Source organism: Simochromis diagramma, unplaced genomic scaffold, assembly GCF_900408965.1.
Source record: "Simochromis diagramma unplaced genomic scaffold, fSimDia1.1 OVJJ01000596.1, whole genome shotgun sequence".
In the NCBI taxonomy this organism is placed as follows: Eukaryota; Metazoa; Chordata; class Actinopteri; order Cichliformes; family Cichlidae; genus Simochromis; species Simochromis diagramma.
Window position 1 is genome coordinate 11,471,766 of NW_024387245.1, and position 25,218 is coordinate 11,496,983.

Genomic DNA, 25,218 nt, shown 5'->3' on the forward strand with positions numbered 1-25,218 from the left:
AACCATCTGCTCCTGTGGCTGATGGGAAACCCAGGGGCTTTGCAGTCTTGGCAGCAAAATCCTGTCTCTGGTTGCCTGGTTGACCCACAGTTCATTTATCAATCAGACAACTTTGGCCTTAATTAGAAGAAACAGTCCATCAGCTTAGATTGAGGCGCCACTGAAAGACTTATTTCAGTGGGAAAGGTAATTTGCTTTATAATACTCTTCTTCATAGTCTGCGTTCCCTCAAATCTGTCAGTCCCTACACATGGTGGAAAATATGGACACCTGTTTTTTGTCTTATGAAAAACAGATTTCAGCAGCTTTAGATGAAAATGAAAAAAACAAAACACACTGAATCATTTGATTTTACACACACACACACACACACACACACACACACACACACACACACACACACACACACACATATATATATATATATATATATATATATACATACACACACACATAGTGTAATTTCACAAAAAAATGTAGCATATTTGTAATTTTAGGCATCCCATTTGTTTTTAGACAAATATGCAGTACACTACAAGTCTAATACACAGAGAAACATTCATATCCTCAGTGTGGGAGTAATAAAAGACATGTGAGATGTTCATGATGGACCATCTGTGAAAGAGAGCCACATCAGAGACTCACTAGTTTCTCTGAATATCTAACATCTGTGTGACATTATGAAGCCATAACTGAGTTGTACGTCTCAAACAATTTGATATATTATCATAAAGAACCCTCTCCTCCTGCAATCATTTAACAATCAATGGGATTTATTATTTTATTTTTCACTAAAAACCCTAACAATAAAGCCATACTCCATAATGCACACTTTAATATTACTTTCTAAGAATGCCGGGGAATCGCAGCTATAAAAATTCCAACAACTTCAAAATGCAAACAAAATGGAGTGCAAATGCAAAATCAGCTTTCAGAAGAAGCTGAAAACAGATTGGTAAGCCCAAAAGAAGTTGTCATAAAATTGTACTTAAGCATTTTCATTGTAGTTGCATCTCCAAAATATTAAAGGAGGGACAAGGGTAGAAGCTTTTGTTGTTGGTTATTTTTATTTTTGCTTCATTTTTTTGTTGAAGCTATGAAAAATGTCATAAATGACAGTTTGACAGGCATAAAATAGTATTTTACAGCATCAAGGTGATTCCTAAAAAGATACTTTGCATATTTCACCAGTGTGTCATCTAATTTATGGAGGGAGTCAGGAGAGAAGTACAACAGTGACTATCTACAGCCATCTGTAAAACACAGTGGCAGCTAGGTGTTCGGCTGCATTTCAACCAGAGGTGTTGGAGACTTTATCAAAATTTACAGAATTATAAACAAAAAAAGTGCCAGGTTTTGATCAATCATGGAAAGAACCTGACTAGCAGTGGCTTGATTTTTCAAGAAGCATGGAGAACTTTTCTGAAAACTAGTTAAAGAAATTATGAGAAACGCTTGCCGTGAGTTTAGGCTGAGTTTATTTGGTCATAACAAATAATGACTTTTTTCTTTCTGTTTTTTTAATATGCACTTATTTGAATAAATTACTGCATCTGTCTCTCATTTTCCTAGCAAAATATAATGAGATGAGTGGTGACTTTAGCACAATACTGTATATAGCATCTTTTAATCTATTCTGTGGGGAACTTTAGTGTTTCTCTTTCTCTCACACACTAGTGGCAATGAGGTCACAATCAAATTTTATCCACCGATTACTCCACAATACACTTTAGGATATGCTGTGATTCTGTTGTGAGAAATTGTAAGTATTATTATATATATATATATATCTCCATCAGCAATAGCTTATTTTGTGGCGTCCAGACGTGCAGTAAATTACTGGGCATTGTATTCCATGTAAATCTTTCTCCCTTGAGGTCTGAGTGCATTAGATCCGGAGCTATCAGTACCCTTTCCCCCTGACAGTGTTGTTTGCTCTCTTCCAATGATAGCACAATGAAAACACAGGAAGTAGCCTCGAGAGCGCGGGGCCTGCGATCGATGTCTCTGTGTCCAACTATAAGCTAGGTGATGTCTTAACAGCTGCCTTCCTCACTTCTCAAACCTCTCTTTCCCTGCGATAGCCCGTCAAGCTTCCCTCAACCACTAATGTATCTGAATGCAGTGTCATCCAGCGCATCTCGCATCAGTCGATATATACTGGAAATGCTACCCATCTTTGAAACATCACTCCTTCACTTACTGTAAGTGCACATCACAGAGGGCACCATCCCCACAGTGCTGACAAGGAGGAAGACTACACCAGGCGGCCCCAGCCATGACAGAGCATCATCATATGCAACCACAGACATAGTTTTTACTACTAAAATTGCAGTGTATAGACTACGTGTCTAAATTGGGCTCTTATTTTAAGATATGAGCCTGTATTTCACATCATTCCAGGAGTAAGAGATACTTTAAAAAAGACGTCGCTGGGAATGGAGTATGATAATGTGCAGCTCTGTTCTTATGTCCTTTGATACTTCTTGGCTTTAATGTTGACTTTTATGAGTTCTGGGCAACAAAATCCATAATTGCTGCACATTGGCAACTGAGCCATATAAAATAATGAAGGAAAAAAAACACAACTAAAAAAGAGACTAAACAACTCCTGCTATTAGGTACAAACATAACTTTTTGCAATATGATATATAATGATTGCAAAGACCAATAGAACTAAACTAGTAAGTCAGTCTGGCTGATGTATAACGGCGTTTCCAGAGAGGATAGGATGCTGTAAAATATCCAGTAATAATGTTTACGTGTTTCTTAATAAACATCAGAGAAATGCAAAGACATTAGATGCAAATGAAAGACCAGATCCCCCTACTGTCAGTGCACAGAGATCCAAGGGATGGTGATGGATTAGTCAGTAGGCCACAATTTCATATATTCACGTATATTTTTTTTTATCTTTGCATGTTAGACTATACTTGTAATTGTGGATTCTTCATTATCATTTAAATGAAATGAAAGTAACTGTGCTTGTCTCTGGACCATTCAATAGTATTTTCCCTTTTGTGTCTGGGTTTCAGTGGGCCGATGAAATTGTTCATATGATGTATTGTCCGTTTAACATGGGTTCAAAGGTTTGAAAATCATTCAATTAAATTAATAAATGGGGTTATATTGATTTGTATTGTTAAAAAGCATTTAGGGGGGCATATAGCAGCAGTTTCTGCCAAATATCTATTTTTTACTTGTGAACAGGACCATAAGATGAGGCCTACGTTTTCTCTTGCAGAAGCAGAAAGTGTCTGCAGTCAGAACACACTAGTAAAATCCACTCTGACTTCATGGAAAAGTGTTGATTTTCTTCAAATGATTGTATCTGGTTGTTTTCTACTCTCTTGACTCTTGGTGTTGGCTGTGAAGACTGGAAAGTTGTTGGCAGAAGCTTCTTATTAGACTGTTCCACTTTAAAACCTTCTGCTTTCCATATTTTTCACAAGGTATTCATACACCTGGTTTTGGTTATTGTGATACATCAAGCTTGGGAAACTATTACACACATAAAGGTATATGCAATGTCAAATGGCACCATTAAGATGTGGAGAGTGTGAAGAAAATTTCAAGGCCAAATCATCCAATACTTGAGTTGCCCACAGAACATATCATTACTGTTGTGAATTCAGTACATGGTGTTTTTATTAGGTTTCGAGCAAAAAAATTATACAGCTACATCTAATGTATTTGAATACACTTAAAAATATAGCTATTAGTTCTCTTTGCAGGGGTGTTTCCTGGGATTTGGGAGCTTTGGGGTGTTTTTTTGTTCCACAGGACATTGGAATATTTAATCAGAGAGAAAATCAGTGTCCTACAACACATTGGGTGTGATTTATGCACTTGAGGGCTGCCTTATGTCACTGGACAGGTTTATTACATGAAAAGTGGCTGCTCAAGAATTTAAATATAATAGCGCTGTTTTCCTCCCTTTGTCTGGTTCTGCTGGATGTTTCTTCCTTTTAAAAGGGAGTTTTTCCTTCCCACTTTCACCAAATATTTTCATAAAGGGGTCATTTAATTGTCTGCTTTTCCCTGTATCATTGAAAGTAGTCGTATATATATTTAAAGTATATTTTTAAAGTAGAAATACACTGAGCCTGTACTTTGGTACAGTAAAATACTCAAGTGCCAATGAATCTACTGTTGCTAGATTGTTGTTGTTAACAGTACTCTCATGCAGTGGCTTTTGATGGGGGCACCAGAGGAGACTACAGGGGCAACAAAACCACCACATGCCCCTGCTACTGAGAACAAGATGACAAATGTGGGAGGCATCTGTTCAAAGTAATACATACATACAGTTAACTGAGCTTCTAGATGCCAAATCCTATTAAAATGACAGCACACAAACAAGCGAATCCTACAGAACAATGTAAACACTGACACTGCTGTTGGCTTGGTTCTCAAAACTGAGTCAGGCAGCTGGGTACACTTTTCATACCTCATTAGTGCTTTTATTTTTTATTTCCCTGTCCAAGGAACCAAGCCCTTGTTATAGTGCATTTGTCACTTTTTACTGGAATAAAGGTTACTGTCTCAGTGTGTCTGAATTAGTTAACTGTGACAAATTTCTACACTTTCCCCGTGTTTGTCATGTAATTTATACCCACTTCTTATCTGATCTAACTTCCACTGACAGCAACAATAAAAGTGCATATTCCAATAATATTTTGAGTTCACTGTAGCCTCCCCAGTCATAGTAATTAATGGCGCCATGGGTCCTATGAGAGTGGGACCAGCTGCATGTTATGTCTTGTCACCAGTCCCAATCTGTTTGACACCTTCGGCCACATCTCTCTCTTCCGATGCCAAGAATACTGATGGAGTACTGGTCTGAGGACTCTTTGTGCCCACCCTCAGAGAACAAACACTATTAAGACTCGACAATGTGCCCCTCTGCCCATCCCCAGAGTGCAGGCAGTGCCAGCGTCTGTAACTGGAGAACAGAGAGCAAAACAGCTGCTCCCAGTCTATCCTGCATCTGCCACAACTGTGATTTCATGGAACAAAGCGAGAATGCAACCACACGGTTCGACTGGCTGTTCAGTCACACTCCAGCCATTGTCCCTGTCACTCTCTCTCTTTCTGTCTACCTTCTCTTCTTATGTCAACTGATGGCATGGATATTTTTCTAACATTTTCAATCTATCATCAGCAATTGCTCCGCCTGGTATTTTTATGCTCGCACACTTCACTGTATATAACATCTTTCACCCCCACTTCACACACTTATCCTGTAAAGCAGTGGTGCACCCAGTTGGTCACCAAGGCCACTGCTTGGGTTCTTCCAACTGACCGATCAGGGGGGTTTGAGTAACTGCTGTCCCAAAGACAGACGCATCAGATAGACTGTAGCTACCAATTTAGCCATGCCTGCTATTATCATCTACAGTGGTCTGGCTGCTCCTATTAACAGAGGGCTGCATTAAATAATGTACAATTATGAAGTTAGGTGTCTCACAGAAATGTTTAAAAACAAATTATGCAAAATATGTTGTAAAAAATATGAGTAAGATTGGATTAATAACTATAGAATATTTTTATCCAATCAGAGCGACAGCAAGACGCTAGTTTATAACACTGTTACACAAAACTCATGGATCTTTCAGTGAACCAGTTATCATTGTTTCCTATTAATGATGGTTGTTATCAGTTCTTCTTGGACAGAATCATGACCTAAGAGCGAGATGTGGATCATTAGCAGCATTTCTGCGCATTTGAAGTTGATCTACTGCCAATGACACTTTAATTCCTTTCATTCCCCAGAAGTGTACGTACAGCATTAATGTCTGAGAAATTTCAAACAAAGATTTCTATCCGACTCATTAAAATTCTTATTCATAGATATTTCCAAGCTCTTTGACATTTTCTCAATGAAGTGTTGACAGCAGCTCTTGAAAGCACACCTGAACACTGCTCCCTTCGTGGCTGCATCTCTTTACTACACAAGAGCGGAAGGGATTTGTCAGACTATTCGATGCTCTGTCAGAGCATTTGTGTCTTAGAAAGGTAACATTTTTTTCACATACCCACAGGCAAAAAAGTTTTGTTTTTGTGTTTTGTTTTGGGGGTTTTTAACAGATGATGTTTAAACAGACAGGGTTAAGGGTCCCTACACTGACAAGCTATTGTGGTGTATAAACAGGATATACATTTCTGCAGTCAGCCCCTTGTTTTTCCTCCAAATGCACATAGTTCATTTGATAATTAACAGCTCAAATATGAAAAAAATATGAGAGGAGACACGGTTGCTGCAGGAGTACCAGGGCACTGGTTTAATTTCACATTACTACATCAAAATACTACAATATTAACAAAAATAGCATGATAATAATCTCATATTTGGTAATTACATGAGTATAGTTGAGCCCTGCAGGCTTGTTTGCGAGACAAAAACATTTTATTATTAAACAAAGTATTTTGACATAATAAAACTGGAGCTTTTTTATTTTTATTATTTTGGCTGAGTTAAAAAAATGCTCTTTATTATTCCTGTGTAATGAGAAATAATCATACACAACAAATTCTATCTGTTTGCTCGTTCACTAACATGCACAGGGTTTAAGACTCCTCCAAACCTGAACTTTGGCTGGCAACTTTTTTGAGTGGAGCGGACTCCCTCTAGTGCACTTTAGCTTAATTAGGATAGATGAACACAGTGTGTTAGTCAGGAGGAATGAAGAATTAAAAGCACATACGACAACTAATAATGAAAAGACTTCTGGGACAGACATTTAAACTGGAAAACAAACTACGCAAGTTTGCCTTTTTTCGCCCTAACATAATGACTCCACTATGAGCCATTAAATCTACCACAAATTGGGCTCAGCTTGTACTTGCTGCTATAGTTAGATGTGGCAAGGCATGCAGCCTGTGTGGCTAAGTGCCCATAGGTACAGCAGATTGTCAGTCCACCAGACAGGCTGTCTAGGAAGGATCAATACAAGATTACAGACAAATCCCTCCCTTCAGACCTTGATTTCAATTATGCACAATCGTGAAGTGTTAAGTTTTCCCTTGCAAAGCTTCTTGAATTGTCCAGACAGGCAACAACATCAGCCTGCTGCTTCTCTATTTTACACAAAACAGTTTGGCAAAACAAGAAAACTTCTTCAAAATATTCGTTTTCACAAAATCTCAAGATAACTGTGTGTGTGTGTGTGTGTGTGTGTGTGTGTGTGTGTGTGTGTGTGTGTGTGTGTGTGTGTGTGTGTGTGTGAGAGAGAGATTGCTATCACCATGTGTGTCCATGCAGGGAGAGGAAAAAAGGAAACAGAGGAAAGCTGGCTCACACTGTTTGACCCCACAGTGGACGAGGCTCACTTTGTAGGGTTCTATGAATGACTAAAACAGATGATTGACAGAGTGACTGACACTCATGGAAATCAACTAGGACGTTGGGTTCTATGTTGCCTGTAAAATATCCATAAAATCAACCAATAACAACTGGTCAGGCAGCACTTAATACAGTACACAAAAAATGTCAGATCCTGAGCAAACATCACCCTCTGAGGCTGTAAAATGAAGCCATTGCACAAGTGCCAAAAACTGCAGTTTTGAAAATGTCCACTTTAGGCTGGCTCCAAAAACAAAAGTCAATACCCATAGCTTCCTCCTATAAAAATGTCTAACCTTTAAAGTAAGAATAAAACGCTAAAGTGACTGTCAGTCTACACACTCAATTACCCCATTCCCATCTGTGACTACTGCACAGAGGGATGAGTTCATCCCTTACACACTGTGCATATTTTAGGCCGTCACACACACAGCAAGTGTCTTTCCAAAATGTTGAACTACACACATCTACTGACATTAACCCTTTAAAACCTACCATAGAACCAAGTCCGCCAGAGCTTACTTTATATTTTTACATGCTGTAGTGCCATTTTTGGGAGCATTTCAAGTTGCTATACATCAATACAACCGTTATAGCCCAAATTTTAATAATAGGTATGCATTAAATCGTTTTTGGGTTTTTTTTACATATATTTCTACTTGGAGAAATTTAAGAGGTTTATCCCTCAAAACTTTAAATACAAAAAAAGTTGCAAAACATAGTTTACAACAACAGGAAATTTATTTTGAGTGTCTTCATAGTTTTATTTTTGAGATACACCAATTTTTATATTCTGCAGAAGAAATGAAAAACAATCCTATAATGCAAATTTGCAAAGAAAACAGCATGTGCATCAAACTATTTAAAGCAGTGCAATTTGAGTTCTAAGCATCCCAGAAACTATTTTAAAAACACCAGTATAGGCTTATAAGGTCTACAAGTAAAAAACTAAATTTTCCGCGAAAATTACGTCACTTCTGGTTTTGGGCAGGTAATGGCGGACATGCGATGGTCCCCGCTGACATCTATTTCAACGTAGGAAGTGTTATGAACAGCTGATCGGATTGGCAAAGCGTGTTGCTGGAATATTATGTTTTTCTTCCTGCAAGCGCTTTTTATGCAATTTTTGCAAAGCTATATGTGAAAGGAAACTGTGACCCAAGCTCATGGCATAAGATGTAAGTACAACTCCTCCGGTTTCATATGCAAAAAAAATTATTGCGCTAACTTACGTGGTTCCGGTTCTACGGGGATTTAAAAATAGTTATGCAAAAAAAAGACCGGCTTTAAAGGGTTAATAAACGAATGAATGATTAATCCTTAATTAATGTTTCATAGAGCAGGAAGAGTGTGTTGTATTTGGAGAAAAACACATGTTATCACACATCATAATGCTATAATGATCTGACACTTTTTGTGTACTGTATTAAGACATGAAATCAAAGCAGTCATGACGATGAAGAAGCTTCTCGGATGAGAGGTGAAACGTCTTCAAGCAACTTAAAGAAGTCCAGACGCTTTTCTTTCCAAGTTCCTTAGATTTAAATATATTATTTACTTATATATCTACTGCAAGTTAGAACTGGGATGTATAAATCATGTATAAACATTACGACTATTAAACACCATGCTCACTGCTATATTGTAATAAATTAATTTATAATTGTCAAATTTTAATTAAATATTTAATTAACACTTAGAACCCAAAAACACAAATAAAACGTATCTCAATTTTGCACTAGAAAGATGACAATTATAGTATTTTTATTGCTTTCAATTGTCAAAATGTGTCAAATTTGACCCTAAAACTATGTAAGCTGTTTGTTAAACTCTAAAAAGATTTCAATTTACAGACTATTAGCAGCGTGATCATCTTATCTAAGTCGCTGACCTACCCAACATGTACTAGTATCCCGTGGGGTTATGTTTTGGAGCATTTTTAATGAAAATAACCAACAATATTATGGTTTAATGTATTTTACATGAACTGCATTTATGGCTAATATTTTGTTTTTATATTTATAGCAATATTTAGAAGCTATCCGTGTCTGTGTGACGCACCACACTAACCAAGCTATCAACTGTTAGCTGATAATTTAACACTTGAACCTGCAGCCGTCGTTCAAATGTGTTCAACTTACCAGAGCAACTATGAAAATGAAGCAGAGAGAAATGGTACCACAGCTAATGATGCTAAATCATGTGATCAACATAGCTCTTTACCAAAAGAGAGCAGACCAATCAATGAAAAGAAATAAGAGATACAACAGCCAGACTTACAAAATATTTTATATCAATCACGCTGATAACCGGGTTACTGGTGGCAACTGACAAAAAAAAACCTTGAGTAAAAACTTATACTTGCTTGGTCATTTTAAAGACGAACAAATACATCATCACTCCAGCAGTTTTAAAATGAAATCTATTGTAAAAAAGTTGTTGATTATCCACAAAATGCAAATGTTACCCACTTACAACAATCACATTTTTTAAAGGGAACTACCGGCTTTAATGCAAATCATGTAAGTAAAAATCAAAGCAGACCCACACATGCTGCGTATGCCCAAATAAAACATAACCACTCTCCACCCTTCAAACAAATGATAGACCAAACAGTATTTCTTAATTGTAACACGGATATTTTAAACATATCAAACCACAATGGCACTGAGCCAAATTACTGTATTTACTTAGCTAATTCCGAGAGCTTTTAAACTTTGAAAGCAACACTGCCAAACTATCAACAAGAGGGGAACACACATCTGCCTCATCTGTCAACACATCCCAGCAGAGCCAATAACAAACCCTGAGCTCCGAGTGAGGTAGCAGAGAGGTCAGTGGACTGAGCAGAAGGAGAGGAGAGAATGAGTGTCTATTCACTGCATGCTCACCAGGCCTACACTCAGTCTGCCCAACCCCCTGGGAACTAAAGCCACAACGGGCAACCTGAAACCCATGATGTCATCCTCAGAAAGCACGAGCTACCAGGACCAGAGAGAAAGTGTACCAAACCCAAAGTCAACATCACACAATTGCTCGGTTTAATTGTATTTAAAGAGGAGCAGCTGTAGGAAATTAAGAGGTTCACCAGTAAAGTATTGTACCTGTGTGACAACATGCAAAATCTCTCGAAATCTGGCTGACTTATAAATTCTACACTGGCTCTAGTGGCAACCTTTGTTGCAACAACATAAAATGCACTACCTTCAAATAGCCACTTGAAGCTGGCTCCAAAAATGAGCCAAGCCCCTTTTTTGCTTATTGGCGTGGTCAGGTGTTGACTTACAAGTGGGTCCTGAAACTGTGGACATGCTAGAACCACTAGATGTCTGCTAGGTTTCACCTTTGCTAACGAGTCCCTGAACTGGACTTCTTGAGCATACTATGCTGGCGTTGTTGTCTTTCTGAATACAGTTTTCTGAAAAATAAAATGGTTTTCTCTGTAGCTAACTGTACCCACAGACTGTCCAAGAAATCTGTGTACCAGTTTGTTTGTCTTTATTTATTTATTGTTGGTGGGGGCATTCAGTAATACTATTATTATTGAATTCATTAGTTGTTGCCATAATTATCAGGTTTTGGGTCTTAGTAACACAATTATACACTGTATATAAAAGATGGCATTAGACACTCAGTTTGAGCTTTTTGCCATCTTGGTATTCTGAAACCAGACAAGATTTCATTTTGTTTAGTGATTTATTTTTTTTTTAGCTTTTGAAGCATTTTTTCTATTTGCTGGTGCATTTGAATTGTCAGCACCACAGAGAATGCAGGTTTAAGTCATGTCACATTTTAAATTTGAACCTCTGTCCATCCTTTATATACAGTCTATCACAGTACCTATACAGTGTATGGATGCTATTCTAGTTAAACAGTGGTAGCTGATAACTTAACCCTCTCTTCTAATTGGGTTCAAGTTTAGCAATGGCAAAGGTCAAATGCCAGATAAGTTTTGGGTATATATTTACGATTGCTATCCTTAAGAGAGATGAAGTCTTTGAGCTTTGACTGAAAACAGGCATAAAAAATTCTCTTTCATGCCTCATTTGTTGCTTCTGCAAGCCATAACTGAAACACCACTTTCAAAAGATGAGGTGAAGAGATTTGGGTCATTAATAGTCATTAGTCATTTTATGCTAAATATATATGATTAAAATCTTTTTAATCAATCGATAAATCTTTGATCAAGAAATCTGCTGGTTTCTTTTTGATTTGTGTTCAGAAACTGCAATCCTTTCTTTCTGCTTGTTCTGCTTGATGATGGTTCGCATCTTATGAGGTTGCATTCACAAAACCTCGTCTTGATTGCTAACATGGAAACATGTACACCTACAGTAAATGGAAACATGCACTGCACTTCCTGTGCAGTCAAATAGAGGGTTTCCTTTGCAATATGAACATCTTTCTTATCACCCACATATCTTGTCCTTAACGTGGTCTTGGTTTCCATTTTCGAGCTGATATATCTCTGATTGCTTCTTATTTTAGCCTCATGACCTTTTCACTGTCATACCCACCTATTCTCACCCCTTACAAAAAGACAACGCCAACTCATATTAAAAGGAAACTTTCAACCTTTATGCTTAGTTTTCAGATTTAATACATTTTAAAGCAGAGAACCTAAAGAAATAACTTGAATGAAACTCAGATAACTATCATGCTGTGTATCTTATTACTGCTGCAATAAATTACAGGTTGCATGAATTAACTTATTTTAAATCATGTTTGTTTAAAAAGGGGGGATTAAAGTTTCTGTGAGTCTACAGATGACTCAACATGAAGAAATGTATTGTTAAGTGAGTGGCCTGGTATTCTTTTATAATTATATCCAGCCTGGGTTTGAGCCAATACAAAGAAAATAACTTTAAGAAACAATTTCCATATTACACAAATGCATGCTTTGTAAACCAAATCAGACAATCACACTGATTTGTATCAGTCCAAATTCATTTCAGAATTGCCCTCCATTTAATCCCTCTTCCAGAAAGTAGCCTCTGAGCTGCACTTGTCTGAAAATGAAAAGGTTAGTGGAAAATACAGATAAAAACACATACTTTTTTTTCTCTTTTCTTTTTTTTTTACACTGAGATGTAGTGATAAATGTCTTCCAATGGGGAAAGGCAAGGCAATGTCAGTGGAGACCCAAACAGGCAGTATTTTTAGTGTGTGTGTGTGTGTGTGTGTGTGTGTGTGTGTGTGTGTGTGTGTGTGTGTGTGTGTGTGTGTGTGTGTGTGTAGAGTGGGAGAGGACAAACGGTCAAACATGTCATCACATGCTACACATGATGGATGGCAGTTTCCGCCTTCTCCAGAAGTTTATGTAAAGGACTCCTACTGCTGTTCAGCTTAATGGTATCCAAGGGTGACAACCACAAGGGTTTTCATCTGAAGTGTCCGTCTAACACAGAAAATGGAACCTCAGGCCACTGCAGACTATATCACTCTTAACTGATGGGCTTTACTCCATCAATATCATTAGCTTGCAGCAGTGTTTTCAAACATCAACTAATTTAATCTTTTCAGCGCTGCAACCCATAACTAGCTCTCATGTACTTAATCCTATGGAGACAACAACGTATTCATCATGGAGATTGGAATGGCCTGTTTTAAGGACTAACTACATCCTGTTTGAGAGTGAAGTGGGTAAAAAGTCACTGAAATGTCACGATGATCCTCTGCAGTATGTTTATCATTGTTTATTGGATGCTAATCGGCAGTTATGGCTTTCTTATGATCTCTGCAGTTTGCATTTGAAGGCTCTGTGTGAAGGAATGTAAACAATCATGGTGACCAACTTCAGTCTCATTATGGCTTCTGTTTGTTTATGACACTAATCTGTGGTTGTCGGCCTTCAGGATGAAGTCATAACTGCTGCTGTATTTGTGTGTGTGTGTGTGTGTGTGTGTGTGTGTGTGTGTGTGTGTGTGTGTGTGTGTGTGTGTGTCACTGCAGAAAAGCAGTGTCCTTGGTTTTGATTGGCAATTTACTGTAATACTGTAAGCTATTTTACATCAGCAGATTCATAGTCCACTGTGCAGATAAGTTTTGTACAATTGTGTCACACACTGCACAGTTTTCAGTTTTCAGCATGGCATACTTTCTCCTTCACATGAGGCATCAATCCTGCACCTTCATTGGACTGGCTTGTGATCAAAGTCTGTCAGATTCACTGGTGATGATTCTTCTTTATGGTTCAATGTCAAAGCAAGGAGACGGCACACTGAGTTATACATGCCAGACATAGAAACAGCTGTCCTGTCACTCCGTATCTAATGAAGACAGACAGTGGGTAAAGAAACGATTGGACGCAGTGATCCATCCTTTGAATTCACAGGGGACTGAGATGGCCATGAACTCTATTTGTACTGGGTCCCCAATATAAACTTGCGCATCTGCGTAAGACAATTACAGCCTGATTAGGTTTCTGCAGCAACATATAAAGTGAAACAAGAGATCTATAGCAAGAACTTAATCTTCAAAGTCTGATTTTAAGTATTATGTATGAATTTAAATACAGAGAGCAGTCAAATTTACCATCACATGAATGAATTAAATCATGGTGTGACTGGAAAAATAGCTTCGATTTACATTGTGTAAAATATCACCACTAGATGTGCGGTCATCTGAGATCTGTTTTCTTACCCCTCCCATTTCAAGTGCATAATCGTAGCTATGGTGGTTTCTGTTAGTGTAGGATATCAATCTTCTGTTTACCTCAGCTATCAGTATGTGTCAGTGTTTATTTACTCTGGAGGAGACTGCCAAACTTAGTTAAAAGAGTCCAATACAAGTCGAAGAGTTAATAAGGCTCTGACAAATTCTTGTCCGCTTGCTGAGGATATCCTGAACTTTTCTTATGGTAAGCGCTGCTGTTTTTCCTGCCCTTAGCCTCTGTTAGCTGCTGTTAGTCAGCAAAATTGGTATGGCCCAGATCTGGCCCACACAATGTGCTTAAACATGGCCCGCATACCGCAAAGAATGACGGCCCTTTGGTGGCCCAGATCTGGTTTGCCAATGGTGGGCCATACATGGGCCAGCACAAGGCCAGTTGCAGACACACTGGTGGTCCTTTGCTGGCCCATGTGTGGATTATCTCTGGCAAACCTGGTCTGGGCCACCAAAGGGCCGTCATTCTTTGCGGTATGTGGGCCACGTGTAAGTTGTGTGCAGCCATGGGCCAGTTGCAGACACACATGACAAAACTCTGTTTAGACAGTGAATGGACTGATTCTTATATAGTGTTTTTCAACTCTACCAGATTACTCAAAGTGCTCTATACAACATGCCACAGTCACCCAATCACACACTTTCTCTTAACTGAGTGCTTTCTAACTACATTCATACTCACACTCTTGACATGCAGACTGGATAAGCCAGGGATCAAACCACTAACCTTCCAATCAATAGGTGACCTGCTCTACCGCCTGAGTTACGGCCACCCACTGGCAAAGATGAGTAAACCCTCACTAGGTTTTGGATATAGTGTAAACTCACAAACCCGTCAAACCTGCATTTGAAACGTTGGCTACCATAGCAGTATAGTATTGCAACATGGCATTTGGGTCTTCTAACTAAAATAGGAAAATAGGAACATAAATAGTGCATCATTGCCAGACCTGGCCCACATCTGGTTGACATACACTCTGCCATAACACCGGTCAGTCAGAAGTGCCAGCTTGATGCCGGATCCCGCCAGACCTGTTTTCTATGGGCCTGGGACACATAAACCAAACCACAATCGAGCCAGATGTGGCATGCCATCACATAGACAGTGCCTTCTATGCCAGGCCTGGCCCATATCAGGATGACATACGTCTTATCATGCCAGAAGTCAGCCAGCAGTGCCGGCTTGATACCAGATCCGGGCCAGACCTGCTTGCTATGTTGGCATTAGTGAAACTTTATTTATAGTGAACCTAACATTGTTGGGCTCAGACAATTTGCAAATAAACTTGTATAAGATGGGAGAACGTGATGAAATTGTTTATCAGAGGGAACATGAGATATTTTTTTGGACACGCAATCCTAACATTATAATGTTAGCTTAAATCCCTCTGCTGTTGATCTTAAGCTAGCTCACTGTCAGCTATCAGACAGGAGGCTGCATGTCAAATCTGCTGACAAGAAGTAACTGTTACAATATTGGGACCAAATGAGCATGTTTATGCATGTTTTTGTGTGTCGGTGCCATGATTTCAGTTCAGGACATGAGGGTTAACTTGAGTAGGAAAAGGATGATATTTTCTCCAGATGTGCATCACGTTTTCTTTTTCCTTCGCGTTTTCGCTTCTTTGGTGAAGGGGAACCCTTGTCAGATGATAAAAGACAGGTATGATGCTTCATATCTTGAGTTTGAATTACAGTTTGCCACTAAATCACATAACCAGAGTAGTTAGAATGTATTGATGACTACTGCCATTAGACAGCTATCTCTACAGATGCACATGCAAGCGATCCTTTCAATCATCAACCTGGTAATTAAAACTGTACCTATTACAGAAGGGACAAACAGAAGCTACAAAACATTTAGTATGCTACAAAAAAGCAGCAGCAAACGCAACATGTGTTCAGCACTAAGTTGCAATGGTGATCCTCCTTCCTTTTTTCAAATTTATTCATGTAGTGGACTTCACTTGTACTAACCCCTTGTACTAAACTTGACAAACATGCACGCAAACAACAGAATGTACCATTCCAAACATGTTGGAACAGACAAAGTTTGTTCTGAGTGAAAACCCTAAGGGCTTTGTCCTTGCCAGATCATCTCTCAACCCCCGTCTTCTATCCCAACATCCTTCATCCTTCTGATGAAACCCTGGGGAAGGTTCAATTTTAGGGACTAAACCCCAGCTTTGCCCCTAAAGACTGTCTCTCTCCCTTTGCTCTGTTTTGCTTGGTTTAGGCCAATTTACTGCTTGCAGTTATACTATTACCACTGTCAAGCCACCATATTCCCACAAGAGCGAGAGAATATTCCCACAGTACAGTCCTGATGTGCAGCTTACACCAACACTGAAACCTAGTAAAACAACACTGAGGAGGACCTCTACGAGCTTTGCCAACAGGCCTTATTGACAAGTTAAGACCATTAACTTTATTCGCTTGTTGACACTGGTTTGCCGCGATGCCCCATCATCAGTCAGTCTTGAGTGCTTTGGATGAATCCCAGTCAGACCTGAATCATGAAGCTGGAGGCAGATCTGGGAAACAGCGACCACAGTTCAGTCCACACACAGACAGTGGCCAAAAAAACTCTGCCTCCTCTCTGTCCAAAGCTGTCAATGTGACTGTGGCACTCCTGTCCGTGATTGATGACCGTGGCTCTGCATATTTCTGAAGCTGACACGTGCTGCCTCTATTGGCCGGGAGTCCTCTCTGTTCTATTTTGTTTACATTATTCGTCTTATTTCTCTGACCAGCCCAGCTGTCGAGTGCATATGGAAGGGTTTTTTTTCCATGCCCTCAGTTGTCCAGGTATGTGTAACGAAATCTTGAGTTCTGTTTTGAAAACCCTGGGAGTTCCAGTCGTTTTCACATTTGAGGTTTTTCTTTAAGCTCCCCCACCCCCGCCTTCCCTCTCACCCACTTGTACTCCCATAGAATTGTCCACCCAAAGCTTCTAACTGCTTAATTTGTAGCACTTCCAAAAAGTAAAACAAACATAGGTTTTAAAAAAAAAAAACAGTGGGCACCACCCAGCATCTTGACCACTTTATGTAATGAAGTAAAAAGGCCTGTGTGTGTGCCTACATTATTAGTGTTTTTAAAATCGGGCATTTTCAGCTTACCTTTTACGTTGGCATCAGAGAGAAAAAAGTTACTGACTTTCCAATTTCTTCATGTTTTATTCTCAAAACATGAGCTTTCGGTTTGATCCTATGAAAAAATGACCAATCATGTAGGTGGTTGTTTAAAACACATAACTGTTGCACTTGTTTCATGATACAGTCTTGCAGGTTAGTCACTCAAACTTAACTAATTATTTCATCTTTTGCATAACCCTAAACTGAAGCAGCTGATGCTGAAATCAGACAAAGATCAGGTATAAATGTTAGGTTCTTTAAACATAAAAGCAGTTAATCGAGTTAACAGAATCAGACCCACATACGAGTGTGTGGATCCAACATGCTTTCAGACCGCACAAAATGTCCCAGATTGCACATTTTCAATGCTTTACAAACAGATGCAAAGTATCTCGCCTATGAGTGAATTTGACAGCAAGAAAGAAACTAACCATGAATTCCTTATACGTCTACATGCATACAGTAACAAGGTCAGTAAAAAGGTTGAAGCAGTAGAGTACAGAAACCAAGTAACCGTCTCCTGATCCTTAAAATGTGATCTGTGCATTGTGGCACAGCAACATTGGTGCGTGCAGCTCCACATGTGTCACCACACAGAATAAATTAACAGCTGTAACTTCTCTTAAACACCTGCAATAACAATCCAGCGTGTAGCAGGTTAGCTAGCTTCCCTGCTCTCCCTCTCTTTCTTTGCATTGTCATTTGATCCAGCCTCTGCCCTACGTAAAATTCTCAGAGCTACAGAAGAGGTTTGGAAAGCAAAGCAGAGAGGCCGGTCTCTTCTGAGTCTGGATACAACCGTAAGTAAAGATGAAAGAAGAAGGAAAGATTGATGTGGCCAAAATGTGTTTCCCTTGGACGTTAATTTAGAAAGCAGGACATACTCTCCACTGAGTCTGTATCAAGTCTTTTTTTAGACCACAGTTGGAACTGAAATACACACAGAGTTGCCAGTGAGGCTGGGTGGCTAAAATAAATATGCTGATATTACTAAGCAGTCACATTTAAAACAACGAGTCTTCCAAAGGCGTCGCTTTAGTTGTTTCCCATATCGTCACTTGAGGGCAGACCCAACGCAACTTGAACTAATTTATTTAGAGGAGCCTGGAGCTTTTCTTTCACTGATGTCATCAGTCATCTTTGCCGCAAATACAGAAAACAAGTAACTTAATCGCAATTGCAAACACCGCTACCTGGGTGAGTCAAATTAGGCTGAATGCCAGCGAGTAGCTGTAAAAGGTTTAACGGTTAAAATTTCAAGATTTCCAGAGTAACGTGATACACGATAAACTTCCACACAGAACAAATAATCTCTTCTGGAAAACAGATCACAAAAAAAAAAAGAAAAAAAGTTGGGAAAGCCTTGAAAACCATATCAGCTCAACACAAATGCAAACAGTTTTAACAAAGGACAACAGGTGTCATTGAAGTGTAACTGTCCACCAGAGATATATTCAGCAAACGAGGCTTGGCAGCTTGTACCTGCTCTCATGCAACATACAGTAACTTGACTCACCTTTTGTTTGCTGCAGTAGTTTATTTAATCTGAGGTTATAGTGCTTTTCATGAAGTGTTGACACGAGTTTGTCACCTGTTACCTCTTTTGGCTCATTCCCTAATCTCACGACTAATCCCAAACCCTGTCAGGGATTCCACCGTGTGTCGTGTCTGACAATGTATGTGTGTGGTTGTTTCCAAATAAAGCAGAGCGAGCAGCTGGGATCCAAACATCACAACAGAAGCTGACGACATGGTGAAGTGGACAATTAATCTCCAAACGCTGTGAACGCGACTGACAAATGCGGAACACTTTATCTTGGCAGGATCTTCTCGTGTGGTTCAAGGTAATGCTATTTTTAATCATCGGCACACAGAGCGCTTCATTCTTCACCGTATGTTCCAGGATGAGACTGGGTCTTTAATTAACAGATTAGCATTGATATGAGATGTCATTCTGAATACAGACTCACCTGATCTGATCTATGCAAACTCAGCTTCTTCTGCTGAAGTATCCTCCTCCTCCTCCTCTTCTATCCCCTGGCTTTAAAATGCAAATCTCTGATGTCAGCACATTTCCTCGCAGACTGCCTCACAGGTATGACTCTGAATACCCTCTGCCCTCTCCCAAACCTGCTGGAAAACAAAAGACACACACAAAACCCATTTTGCAATCTGTCATCAAGGGCTGGGAAGCAGGAAAAATACGCACGAGACAGAAATTGATTTCATGTGTTTCTCCATCTCCTCTCGCAGTCTGACTGGCACTCACTGTCGCTTCCTATTAATCAGACGCGGTGCAGAAAAAGGTCGACAGCAGAGCAGACATGCTGAGGACCGTAGAACAAAGCTTTTCAGATTAGTATGTTGAAAGATCAAACTGTCAAATGAGATCAGGGTGACATGTTTTGAACGAGGTGAAAGGCAGAGCCCGCTCTTTATACACATATAAGGAAATATGAACTTCTCAGGAAAAGAAGGCAAGCGCCATGAAACATATTTCAGAGACCTTGAGACAATATTGTATGAGCAAAATTACAGTGAGCCACAGCTGGGTGCTGAAGTGAAACAGCAACGTTCCCTCACGATGGAAACAGGTGACTCGTACTGTGTTTCTGGGTGGTCTCGGCTGACCTGTATTTTCTTAATAAACCAGTAAGTTAGGGTGTAATTATAGGCTGTCGAGCTGCCAGCGTGTCAGACTTGTATGTGTGGGTGAAAGTGCTGACAGTGTCATATCAGCTGTGTGAACTTACACGTGAACCATATACACACAAAAATGGAGAAAATATTTGCATAACTGTAATTTTTTTTGTTTTAGTATCATCTTTTTTTCCACCCATGCAGACTCACACAGCTGTCTTTTATTTGCCAGGATCCAGCAGCAAATGGTGATACATTGTGAACTTTAACACACAGATTCTTGACATTCTTTATGGGTGTGAGTTACTCTCCAACTCAAACTGGCGTTTGGCTTCAGGACGCTTTTCTTTCCGGACAGCAGGCCACTGTCGCAGAAGGAGTTCAAGCAATCCTTTCCCACATATACAGGCTATTATTGACCTCTCTACATGCAGGAAGTCCATTTTTCACAGTCTTGCACAGGTTCAGCTCCCTGACTGAACACCACTTGAAACAAGGACTCCAGGTTTGGAGCTGCATCAGCATATTTTGCTGTGTATGACGGGTCTTGCAGTGGCACGCTCAATGTTGCTTAATGTAAAAGGAATGCTAATTAAACGATGCAACAAGCCAACTCAGGGCTGAAACCAAGATGCAAAGATATAAAAATGTATTCATGAGCTACTATATGTTTATATTGCTGAAATGCACTATGCAAGTAGGCTGAAATATTTTTTATGCAGGAAAATATGTAGAAGTATCAATCACAAGATGACCTTCCATAAAGCCACAGAGCTCTCAGACCGCATCCATCCTGAAAGAGTATTACATGTTTTTATACACTCACCGGACACTTTATTAGGTACACCTCCCTTTTGTCTTGAGAACTGCCAAAATTCTTTGCATCATAGATTCAAGATGTTGCTGGAAACATTCATCAGAGATTTTGGTCCATATTGACATGACAGAATCACACAGTTGCTGCAGATTTGTTAGTTGCCCGTGCAAGACGTGAATCTCCTGTTCCATCCAAAAGGCGCTCTATTAGATTGAGATCTGGTGACGATGGAGAGATTTGAGTACAGTGAAGTCATTGTCGTGTTCAAGAAACCAGTTTGAGATGATTTGAGCTTGATGACATGGCACATTATCCTGCTGGAAGCATCCATCAGAAGATGAGTACACTGTGGTAATAAAAGGATGGGCATGGTCAGCATCTGCTCAAGTAAATTGTGGGTTTTATATTGTTCTCAGTTGGTACTGAGGGAACCACCTCAGTGTGTGACACCCAGAGTGGTTTCTGCTGCTGTAGCCCAACTGCTTAAAGGTTTGATGTTTTGTGCATTCAGAGATGATCTTCTGCAAACCTTGGTTGTAACGAGTGGTTATTTCAACTCTTGCTATCCTATCAGCTTGCTCCAGTTTGAACATTCTCCTCTTACCTGTGGCATGAACAAGGTACTTTTGCACAGAGAACTGACACTCACTATTTTCTTTTTTGTGGAACATTCTCTGTAAACCCTAGTGATGGGAAAATCCCACTAGATCTGCAGTTTCTGAAACACTTAGACCAGCCAGTCTGGCACTAACAGCCATGCATGGTCAAACTCGCTTAAATCACCTTTCTTCCCCATTCTGATGCTCAGCTTGCAGGTTGCCTTGACCTGCAGCTCAGTGCATTTAGGCACACACACAGTGCCTAAATGCACTGACTAGAGAACAAACTGTTATCTATTAACGAACAGTTGAACAGGTGTACCTAACAAAGCGGCTGCTGAATGTAAACCGGATAAAGATAAATCATACTGGGAGGTAAAAATTGTACTTCACAGTTAAAAAGGAATGTGGAAAAGGGGTCCTCTTGTCTCATCAGTCAGACCATGGCTATCTTCACACCTTCATTTTTACTAACCACCTGTAAGGTTTTGTGACTGTGTCTTTCACAGTTGTGATACAGACAAACAACTGCCAAAGAACTCAGACTACAGCTGTGGCTACAGCAGGTTACACAAAGACAGAATCAAAGGGTGAAAATAACATGACTTACACTTGTTTGAATTGGATTTGATGAATTCTTCTGGTATTCATTTATACTGACATTTGGCATTTTTGGATTTCTGTGTCTATTTCCTTGTTTCAGCATCGTCTTAACGTTACCATAATTAAATTTCTTTCTTTTTTTTTGTTTGTCTTATTTTTATGAGAAGGTACATTCATAAATACAGTGCTCTAGTAATTTACTCAGGTGTGTTTCTGAGAGTGTCTAAAATTTACTACACTATATCAGATGTTGATCTTCTTGATTTCAGTTAGTCAGGTCAGTAGAGGGAGTCTGAGCCTGACCCAAAACTTGAGTGGAGAAAACAGGATTCTATTATAGTCAGAGCGGTTTATTTTACATAGCCTATCAACAGGCCGAGCAGAAAGTCAATTAGCCTGCCACTTTGGAGGCTAACTGCGCACACACACACACACACACACACACACACACACACACACACACACACACACACACACACACACACACACGACGAGCTTTGTCAAATACTACCTCTAACTCCAGGAAAACAGCCTATCGTGATCAATACAGCTTTTAGTTTTGGATTACATTTTCTTCACAATATTATTGGTGTGGAGCTTCAAGTGAGACCACTCAACTTTACATTTGTGAGTTCCCATTTAACAAAAGAGCTCGGTTTTACAGTCAGTCATGTGCATATAAACAGATAAACAGATACTATGTCATTCCATTTATAAGAAATGTTCTCAGGCACATGGATAGAGAGTGCATGAGAGTTTGACTCACCATCTAAACCCAGAGCATCAGAAAGCATCCTGTCACCGTGCCCAGCCAGAGCTTCAGCACTTGTCCTTCTCTGGAAGAAATAAAAGTGGAAATACTGGAAGAAGCTCATATGTCTGTCATAAAACTGCAGACTAAATTTCAAACTCAGGTCAGCTCTTTTTTTTTTAATACAATCCTATTTTTCTCCAGTAATATGAACTTACAGGCAACCTCCCATCATCTTCATTAGTCTTTCATCAGCAACCCTACATAAAACAATGAGTGGGTCATTTGTACTTATGTGTTTGTGAATTAGCATTAATTGTCAAAGTCCCAGGGGAATCTAAGCTAACTGAAACAAGATCGACTATTTCAGATTGGAACATGTAACCTGTGCTTCCAGGTTAATTATATCCAGAGAGGAGTAATAGGAAAAATCTACAAATGGTAATGACGACAGAAACTTATCATTTAAAATAAAGAATTTAACTAAGGCAGGATAAGATTTCTGAGAGAAAAGCTTCCCAGGTGCCACCTATGTTAAATACTGTTCCTGTTTCAAAGAGAAGCTTAGTATGGAGATTTTAGGATGGGAAGACAGACAATAGCGGACAAAATATGAGTGAATGAGTGGCAGATGGAAAAGCCATACCTGTGGAAAATTCTTGATGTGAGATGCTCTTCCTTCAGGGAGTGCACACAGAGGAGAAGAGGCTAAAAGAAATGATGAAAACATATAAAGTCCTGGCAGCTGGAGAAGGCATTGAGCAAAGCCTGTCTGTAACTGGATCTCTGAAAGTTTGTATCTCGATATACTCCATTTGTCTCTGTGCTCATGTTACATGAGTGTGAGGTGATGAGCTAAAGTCTTCATTATTGCTTTTCTTCTGCAGTCCTGACAAAACTTTATAGGTAAAAACTTCTCCCTCCTCCCACATATTCGGTCATTACCTGTGCGGTCCTCAAATACTGCTCCTATTAAGCTTGTTAATATGCAGCAGTGATCTCTGCCTGGATTGGCTGTCCTTGCTTCCTGTAATTATAAGGGAGGAAACTTGAGGTGAGAGGTCGCAGCTTGCTAAGTTTAGCCCTGTGGACAAATCCAGACATAGGCCAGTATCTAACCACAGTGATTAGGAGTGTTTGTGCATTTATGTGCACCACACACGTAAATATGATGCTATTTGATTTAAAATTCTGATTTGTCTAAAGCCACATATCCATCACTTGTGATTCCTCATCATTGCTACACATTTCCACCCGTGAAGGTTTCAATCAACCAGATGAAGAAATCTATTGGTTAATTACTCTTAGTCAACACTGCAGTCCATACAGAGCTCTGTGGGAACTCCATCTGACATTTTTCACAGACAGGGCAGCCCTCATGCTGCTGCATAACAGGCCTAACAAGTAGAATATACACACACTGTGTTAGTCATCAGTGCCAGAGAGTCCACCACACTGAAACACTTGTAGCAGGAGTCTGCGGTAGACCACAAAGGGCTGCCTTGCCAGCCACCCTCACTTGACATGCCATCATGCCTAAGGACAGGCGTGACTCCTGCCAGGGGCAGAGCCAGGGCAAGAACCGGGTGGTGGGCGGTGGTTTGATCACTCTCTGTGAGTTTAATATTACCAATAAACACTCACTCTGTTGTGCCTCAAAGAGCCTCTCTGTCTTGTAGAGAGTTAGAGGGGCTGCTGTGTTCCAAGACTACACCACAGGCCTGAATGAGGTGTATTGCTCCCACCGGGCTCAGAGATAGTCGTGTAAACATGAGACGATGTCATAGACAGTTTACTTTGTGTCATCCGTTCAGTGGTCAAGTATTTCCATCAACCCTATGCCACTGAACTCTCACAGAGAGAACAGTCCCCCACATACAAGCTCCTGAATAATCAGGCCCCATCTTGTCTTAAAGACCTCATGGTACCATATCATCCCAACACAGCACTTCACTCTCAGATTTGCTGGCTTAATTGTGGTTCATGGTATATTTAAAATTAGAATGGGAGGCACAGCCTTCAGGTTTCAGGGCCCTTTTCTCTGGAACCAGCTCTTAGTTTGGATTCAGGAGACAGCCACTCTCATTACTCTACTCTCAAGGCTAGGCTTAAAACTTTCCTTTTTAATAAAGCTTATAGTTAGGGCTGGATCAAGCGCCCCTGAATCATCCTTTAGTTATGCTGCAATAGGTCTAGGCTTCTGGGGGATTCCCATGAGTATTTCTTCTTCACTCATTAGGTCTTTATACACCACTCTGCATTTAATCATTAGTGATTATTTATCTCTGACTCTCTTCCACAGCTCGTCATTTGTCCTGTCTTCCTCCCCTCAGCTACAGATGGACGTCCCTCCCTGAGCCTAGTTCTGCCTGAGGTTTTTTCCTGTTGAAAGGAAGTTTGTTCTTCCCACTGTCATCAAGTGCATGCTCATAGCTGGTTATCTGATTGTAGGGTCTTTACATTACAATATCAAGCACCTTGAGGCAACTGTTGTTGTGATTTCGTGGCATATAAGTAAAATTGAATTGAACTGTTAATACCTTCAATCTACCTCTAGTCATAGAGGCAGTGTAAATCTACGTATTTTATTCCCCCTGCATTATCTACATCCCAGCTGACCAATAAGTACAACAGTGGCAAATCAAATCAGTCACAGTGAT

General features: G+C 39.8%; 1 protein-coding gene across 3 annotated transcripts in view; it reads right to left on the reverse strand.

Annotated features, from left to right (window-relative positions):
* bmpr1bb (bone morphogenetic protein receptor, type IBb) overlaps positions 1–25,218 on the reverse strand; it is a 59,950-nt gene that overhangs the window by 33,690 nt on the left and 1,042 nt on the right. The window contains exons 2-5 of one of the 3 annotated variants that reach the window (XM_040000244.1): positions 23,504–23,585; positions 23,205–23,266; positions 22,574–22,643; positions 19,119–19,281 (exon numbers count right to left, since the gene is read on the reverse strand). The gene's annotated coding sequence lies outside the window, so the exon portion shown is untranslated. The other 2 variants (XM_040000245.1, XM_040000246.1) reach the window with 2 other exon arrangements.